Raw genomic sequence first — 8,329 nt, forward strand, 5'->3', positions numbered from 1 at the left:
TCAGCACTTGTCCTGCATTTTCATCCTCATGGTGAGCCTGAGGGTGAGGTAGAACTGTTGCCCTGTTTTATAGATAAGTATACTGAGACCCTTGAGAGGTTGAAAGGGGTGGAGCATCAGGAAGTGTGGCCTCTGAGATTCCAAAGCCTTTAGACATCCCATGACACTATCTCTTTAAAAAGCAGACCCAACTGTGCTACCTCTCCACCCCAGACCTCTCAGTCCCCGAGGAGCGACTCTACACACTCACATGCACATGCATACATGCATGCACACACACACACACACACACACACACACACATACACACAGGCGCACGTGCCCGCACACACGTACCTGCAGGGAAGCCCACCTTCTGCCCACCTGCAGCCGACCACTCCCCAGGCTCTGGGGAGCTAATTACGTCACAGGGAATTGCAGTGTGAGTCTCACATCACCAGGGGTGTCCCCAGTGCAGGGTCTGAGACAGAACACATGTGGCAGAGCTGCAGGCCAGGCCCAGCTGCAGCAGATGTCCGCTGCAGCTGGAGGGCCACCAGGCGTTGGGCCATGTGTGGCTGGTCAGGGTCAGGGCCTCGCCTGAGGGTCAGCACAGGCCTTCCAGCCAGTGCTGGCCCAGCTGCCGCTCTGCTCACTGGGGAGCGCCCCTCCAGGGCACGGGGTATGGGAGGCAGTGTTTCCTCGTCTGTACAGAGGGAAGAAGATCAGCACCATGACCCAGTGAACGGAGCCCATGCAGGTCAGGGCATCACACCGTGTACCCGGCTTGGAGGCAGAAGGAGTACTGCCCTCAGTAAGCTGACAGCCTGCGGGGCAGAGGGGGGCACTCTTGTGCCTGAAGCAGCAACCATTCAGAGCATGGGCCAGAGAGGTGAGTCCCCTACTTCTGTTAGCAGAGAGAAGGCCAACAGGTCAATAAGGAACATGCTTGCCAACTCTGACCAGCAGGTCCGTGAAGGGGGCAGATGGGCCAAGGGGACAGGGTTTGCTGGGAGGTGATTCACGCAGGATGGCTGGGAGTGCTCAGGAAGGACCTCTCCTGAGAAACGACAGTTGAGCTTGAGAGAGACAAAAAGCCAGACAGGTGAGGAGACAGGGAGCCCAACAGAAATATAAATGCAGGGACCTGAGGCTGGAAGGATGGATAGGTGGCAGCGTGGTCCCAGGGAAGTAAGTGGCTGAAGAAGGAGAGGAGTCAAGAGGCCATGAAGGGCCCTGAGGGCCATCAGAAAGGATGTGGAATTTATTCTGCTGGCAACAGGAAGCTGCTGGGAGGTTTGCATGAAGGAGTTTCAGGGTCTGACTGTCATTTGGAAAGCTCACTCTGGCTAATGCTTGTGTGAAGGAGGGTGTTGGGGGACCCGAGGGGAGCAGGGAGGCCAGTGAGAGGCGTCTGCTCTGGTCTAGGACCCAGATGCTGCTGCTATCCCCTCCCCCCTTTCCCCTGCCCTCTTCCCTCTGTGTCCCCTCCCTTTCCCTTTCTTCCCCCTCCCAACCCACCCCTCCCCGCAACTCACCACCCCCTGTGAGGAGGCCCAGGCCTGACCCCTCAGATAGGCTCTCAGCATCCGGGACTCTGCTCACCCCTATATGCTGACAAGACTAATACTTGACCCACAGGGGCTTCCTGGCAGGTGGGATCATCCACACCTCCAGTAAGTAGAATCTGGGCTCCCCCACCCCCACTCCCACCTGCTCAGCCCCACCCACTGGGCCACTCTAGGCCTGGCGGCTCAGTCTCCTCTCAGGAGGAAGGCAGTTGTACTCTCCTAATCCACAGATGTGCAGCCCTTTCATGATGAATTAGGCCAAGGATCCCTAATTGTCGGTAGTTGATTTTGGTTAAAATGGAAACACCTCCTGTGGTTTGCAGGCGGGAGCTGAAGTGGAGGTTGTGGGGTTGTTTGCATAGACATGGAAGGTTGATGCTTGAAATGGGTCCATGGGCGTGATAGCAATTTATAACTATGAGCTGGGCTGAGGGTGATTTAATTAAGGCCAAACCAGCCCCGTGTCACTGGAAGACAGTGCCGAGCCTGTCCTTCTTCTCTTTTCTCCAGGACAGGTAAGAACACAGTGTTGGAGTGCACCAGTGTTCCATCTGCTTGCAAAGCCAGGTTCCAGGACCTCATACCTAGACTGCATTCCAGCCATGGTGAGGGAGACGGGGACCCCCAGGGTGCTGCCCTGGGGAAGGTCCAGCATGCACAGCAAGCACCCAAGGGCCCCCCACGGGGCTGCTCAGCAGGCCCTCATTGGCAGCTGTGCAGGGCTGGGACTCACACCCCAGTCAGTGTGACTGTGACACCTTTGTCTGGTGCTGGGGGAGAGGCAACACCCTAGTGCGGCCACCTCAGAAGTGCTTGGGTGATGGCTGATGGGGAAGGAGATTCCTCTGGCCACAGGTGCCCCTGGCACCTTGAGACAGATCCCACAGAATAACTAGGATTGTTAGCTCAGAATGAAGGCTGCCAGCAGTTAACTCAGCCCTTTGACTGCGGGGGAACCCCTAGCAGATGCTGATAACAAAGACACAAAGGAGAGCAAAGGGCACAGTACACAAGATCCAGAGACAGACTAATACAGGGCACAACTGATGGAGCTGGCCGGGAGTCCCCAGTGGGGTCATTGACCACAGTCCCACCGAGAAGGAAGCCATGGTCTTGCCTGGTCTCTTTCTGTCCTGCCCCTCAGAGCATGGGGCCAAGCAGAGATTGGAAGGATCCCTGCACCTGTGTGTGGCTGCCTACCACCCCTCCTTTCTCAGGGAAGAAGGGTGGGGGAGAGGCTGGCCGCCTTACCCGCTCCTGGGCGCTGGGGGCCAGAGGCGGAGGGTATAAGCTGTGTGCAAACATCCCGCCTTCTCCCCAGGATATTTTCTTTAATAAAATACCATGGAAATGTCAGCTAGTCTAAACAAATAGCCAGGCTTTACAGAGGACGAACAGCCTGCATAAAGCACCCCCAGGGCCCGCTTTCCGGGGTGGCTTTGCAAAACTGTGTGCCAGGAAGGAAGCTCAGAAGCCTTCGTGGTGGGGCAAGCCTTTAGGGCCCAGACAGGTGAGGTTTACAGGGTTCCCGGGGAGGAAGGGGCAGCCGGACTGGGGCCTGGTGTGGGGGTGACTGTCCCAGGTGGTCCTGAGGACCTGGGCTCCCATCAGACCAGGGATCCCTCCTGAGGACCCTCAGGCAAGGCTGCACCCTGTGGGCAAGGAGGTGGAGGAAGGGACTGACGGCAGAAGACCCTCAGGTTCAGTTCCTCCTCTCCCCCTACAGGAAGCCCCATCTTCCTGGCCCATTACACAGATCTCTTAGATGTTAGGGGAGGCACCCATGGAGTCTGATCCTGAGGGGCCTCCCAGGATGAGGTGAGCCTCCCTGCATCCACTGGACTAGGGGACCAGGAGGCCCAGAATGGAGGAGAGAACTTACAACAGAGCAGTTAAGTGATGGAGCCACCAGATCCCCACTCCTCATCTGTGGAGCAGGGCAGTGATTTCCACTGCATGTGCCATGAAGAGGAGGCAGACACAGGGCAGGGCACTCAGTCAGTGGAGGTTTGTTCCCCCCTCATGATCCCTCCACAGTGGGCACCAAGATGGGTGCTTCTCAAGGCCGAGGACACCATCCTCAGGCCTCCAGGAAGGGATCCAATGTAGCAGGTGATATTTTCCAAAACTGGCCACAAAAGTGCTCTTGTTCCACATGCTCTCTCAGAAATCTGCCACTCCCCTGCCAATGGGGAGTCCATTTCCTCTCCCTTTGAACTTGAGTTGGGTGCTGAGCATAGGAGGCTGGGCACCCACATTACCTGATCCACCTCTGGTCAGACAAAACCCGGCAGAGCCCTTGCCTGTTGGCGAGGCCTGACTCAGAAGACCAGGCCCCCTGACCGTTCTGTCCCTCCTACCCTTGGCCCCAGGACAAGACTGAACTTGAATTCCTTGGCCTAGAATTCCTTGACAGTCAGGAATACAGCCCCACCTGTCATGAACCCTTAGAGCCATGCCACTCACCATCCAAGTTCTGCTTCATTTAGTCCACGAAAGAATACCATGTTATCAGCCCTGTTGTTTTTCACATGAGAAAATGGAGGCTCCAAGATCGACTGACTCCCTTGTCTAATATGTCCCAGTTTGACCTTGGGAGAGGCACACTGGGGAGTGATTCAAAAGTCCCCACTTAGGATCACTTCCCGGTGCCCCCATGCCAGCCACCGCCCCACACTGCTGGGGAGAAGCAGCCACTTTCGGCCCCTGGTGCCCCCATCAATCAATATTTTTAATTACTTACATGATTGACTAATAAAATTCTCCACCAACTAATTGATTTTGTGGTCAAGCAAGAGCCTCTGTTTTTATTAAAAAGCTACTTAGATGAATTTTTTCCCCCACTGAAATGGGAGGCTGTATTTCTTTTGGTCATTTTGGAAGAAGAAAAATGGGAGGGGACAGCGACAGGAGGAGACCCAGAGGCCAGGAAGACTCCAGGCCCAAACCAAGAGGCCTTGGGATCCATGAATCGGCAACTGGCTCACTTCTGTGTCCTGCCAAACACCCAGAGGCTCCGCAGTGGGTCAGGTGCTGGCCAGAAGACCCCTCAGGCGCCTACTTTACCCAACTCAACTTGGCCAGAGCCATTTCTATTGTTTTTATAAGTAAACTATAAACTTTCCTCTGAATCTTAATGGAAGCATTGGCTTTTCAGTTATAAAGGTAACTCACGCTTGGTGCACAGATCAGAAAAGACAGGCTAATCTAGCAAAACAACAAAGTGATGAGAAGGCTCTCACCCTGGAGACTCAGCTGAAAAGGAAGTTGATGGAGATGCTGTGAGAAGAACTGAAGCACTGATCCCCACATTTCCAGGGGTCCAAAGCCCCAAGGAACCATCACCATAGAAACCACCCAGAGCCCAGGGTCCAGAGAAAGCTGCTTATGGTTACTGCATTAGCAGACTTCTGGTTTTTGATTTTTTGTTTTACTGCATTGATTTTCGACTGGCTTGGAGTTGTCCTGTGATGTGTTTATAAATGACTCCAGTGTGGCCTGTCCTATAGAGGAGCCACTGCCTGTGACCTGTCCCTGTGGTACAGGCCAAGGTCACCATTCCTGGGCAGCATGCCAGGTGGGGCCAGGGGCTCAGCATGGGCAGCTAGGGTGAGTGAGCATGGAATGTTTTGTGAAGGAGTGGCAGTGAGTGGGCTGAGGCTGGGAGAAGGGCACTCACTCACGACGCTGGGCAGCACTTTCTGCCCCAGTCCTCAGACTCCTCGCCTGGTGTGGGGCTGCTTCTGCAAAGGGCTCCCAGGCCTGGCCACTGTCAGTTCTCCACTAGGAGAGGCACTGCAGACTGGGCTGTAGCAGCAGCTCAGCTCAGGCCCTTGGGCCTGCCTCTGCTCATTGCATCCACAGTCACAGTCATCCTCCTGTTCCTGACCTTTGTTGTTTTTGTTCAGTCACTCAGTCATGTCCCACTCTTTGCAACCCCATAGACTGCAGCATGCCAGGCCTCTCTGTCCTTCACTTTCTCCTGAGTTTGCTCAGACTCATGTCCATTGAGTCAATGATGCCATACAACAAGAGGATGAGATGGTTAGATGGTCCCTGACCTTACTCTGACTGCATCTTCCCTTAACTGCTACATACCTAGCAACCAGAATGGTGGATGGCACAGAGTGGGTGCTCAGTTACCACGTAACAGGTGAATGCTGAATAAATCTATTTTAACCATGGATACTTGTGATGGCAGTCAGATGGCCCTGCTGAGCTGGCCTTGGAGCCAGGAGACAATGACCTCCATGCCTGCCCTCTGAGGAAGGTCATGGCAGACAAACAGCATGGCAGGCAGTGTTGCCCCTCTGCCCCTTGCCAACCCAGTGTGCAGAGGCCACTTTTCCGTCCTCATGGACAGAAGCAGCAGCACCACAGAGGGGACAAGAGACTCTACACAGGCTGTCTGAAATGGGAGTCTGGTTCTCTCCAGGGGAAGCTGCTCGGGATCACCTAGAAGTCCAGCCCCACTGAACCAAAACCCAGGTGAACTGTCCTCCCCTGGGTGTAAAGTCCCGAGACGCACTTGGTAGCCATGAGGTTATCACTAGCCCACCACTGTGCCTAAAGGATCTAGATTATGTCTGGAACCTAACTTACTTTTTTTTGGCTATGGACACTGAATTTGAAAAAATAAAAAGCAGTATTTGTGATACACAGTACAGCAAAGGATGCTGAAAGGAGGTATGTCTGTATTTAGGTCCTTTGCCCATTTTAAATCAAATTTCTTTCATTTTTTCTTTTTTTTTTTTTGCTTTTGAGTTGTAAAAGTTTGTTGTATATTTTGGTTATTAACCCTGTAGCTGATACATAATTTACAAATATCCTAACTTACCTTTAAATTAAATAAGATACACTGGTTTTTCTTACACAAAAAAATAACATCTGCTCAAAGTAGAAAACAGATTTTTAAAAAGTCATAAAGGAGAAAAGCTCAGTTGTCCTCCTCCAGAGTGCTAATGACATATCAGAGATGCAGCAGCTCCAGAGGCAGCTGACCCCTCCTTCCTGAATCTCGGGATGTCTGAGGGATGCGCTCGCATCCAAGCTGTCATGCCCTCCACACTGCTGTCTGCCCTTGACGGGGTGAGTCACTCCCTCCTGGCAGCACTCCTCTCCCTGGCTGGGACCCGCAGAGCAGCAGCAGAATCCCGGCTCACACAGCTGGCTTGGAGTCTCACCTCACCTGCCACCCACCCTCCTTGGTTCCCTGGCTGGCCTCACCCTCTTGTCCTGATGTGTGGATTTTGGAATGTCCCAGGAGCCTCCATTCTTGGTAGCCTCCTCTCTTCCCCACTCCTTCCATGGTGAGCTCATTCAGGCAATGGCTTCATGCATCTGTGCACTGATGTCACCCACAAAGGTCACTCTGACGCTCTGGAAGGCACCTCCAGGGTAACTAGCAGCACTTGCACAGCTCTGCCTGGAACTCTCCCGCATAGCAGCAGGTGGCAACCTCGTCCTTCCAGTGCTCCATTCCAAAGCCTGGGAGCAGAGCCACCATGACTGTGCTGTTGTCCCCCATGGTCTATCAGCAAACCCGCCAGTCCCAGCCACAGTGGCCCTCAACTCAACCGTGGCAGATGCTCCTGACTGGTCTCCCCAAGCTGCATGGACACCCTGGGGCTCAGCAGCCCACCAAGCAGGTTGCCTTGGTCCCCACCAAAGCAGGGCCTGAGATAGGACTTGGGGTGGGAGTTGGTTGGGGAGGTGATGGCAGGAGGCAGGAGTAAGAGAGGAGAAAGTCCAATAGAAGGGTGGTCATCATGGGGACCGGGGGCTGCTGGGCCCCCCGAGAAGCTTTCAGAATCATCCACTAGGAGGATGTAAAGTTGGAACTCTGTCTATCCTCCCCTCCCCTGTAAGGACTACTATAACTTTATCTCCCAGACCCCCACTCTGCCTTGGGAAGGCCCCAAGTTACTACTTTTCCTTTTGTAATCAACAAGTTCATCTGCTGCTGATCCTCGTCTGTATCAGTTATCATTACAATTGTTGCCAAATGATAATTTTTCTAAGTTCTATCTATACTTCTTAGCTGACATTCTACTGTGAAGGCTAGCCTTTCCTTTTTTCTTTACTAGGCTTCTCAGGTGGCTCAGATGGTAAAGAATCTGCATGTCATTGCAGGAGATGCAGGTTCAATCTCTGGATTGGAAAGCTCCCCTGAAAAAGGAAATGGCAATCCACTTCAGTATTTTTGCCTGGAGAATCCCATGGACAGAGGAGCCTAGCAAGCTACATAGGGTTGCAAAGAGTGGAACATGACTGAGCAAGCATGCAATCTCATAGGATGCATGGAGTTTTTTAATTCTAGTGGTTATAATTCATTTTTGTAATTACTTATTTTGATGCTCAAAATATCCCAGTTGGGTCAATGGGAGCCTTCAAGTTGGCTCCTGTGTCCCTTTGACACACCCCATCATAGTTTGATTACTTTCTTACCTTCTGTCACAGCAAGCTATTCTAAGCCCATTTAAAAAATTATGTATTTATCTGGCCATGCTGGGTCTTAGTTGTGGCATATGGGATCTAGTTCCCTGATCAGGGCTCAAACCCTGGCCCCCTGCATTGACAGCACAGAGTCTTAGCCACTGGACCACCAGGGAAGTCCATCTAAGCCCATTTTTAAGTTCCCTGCCCCAACCCTGGAATCAATCATTTCTCCAAGGAGCCTTGGTTCCTGGTTCCTTTTAGTGGGGGCTGTATTTAGAAACCAAGATCAGGGAACTGCATGTTGTGATGGGGTGTTTGCAACATTTTTAAGTATTGAAAGT

Source organism: Cervus elaphus, unplaced genomic scaffold, assembly GCF_910594005.1.
Source record: "Cervus elaphus unplaced genomic scaffold, mCerEla1.1, whole genome shotgun sequence".
Classification (NCBI taxonomy): domain Eukaryota; kingdom Metazoa; phylum Chordata; class Mammalia; order Artiodactyla; family Cervidae; genus Cervus; species Cervus elaphus.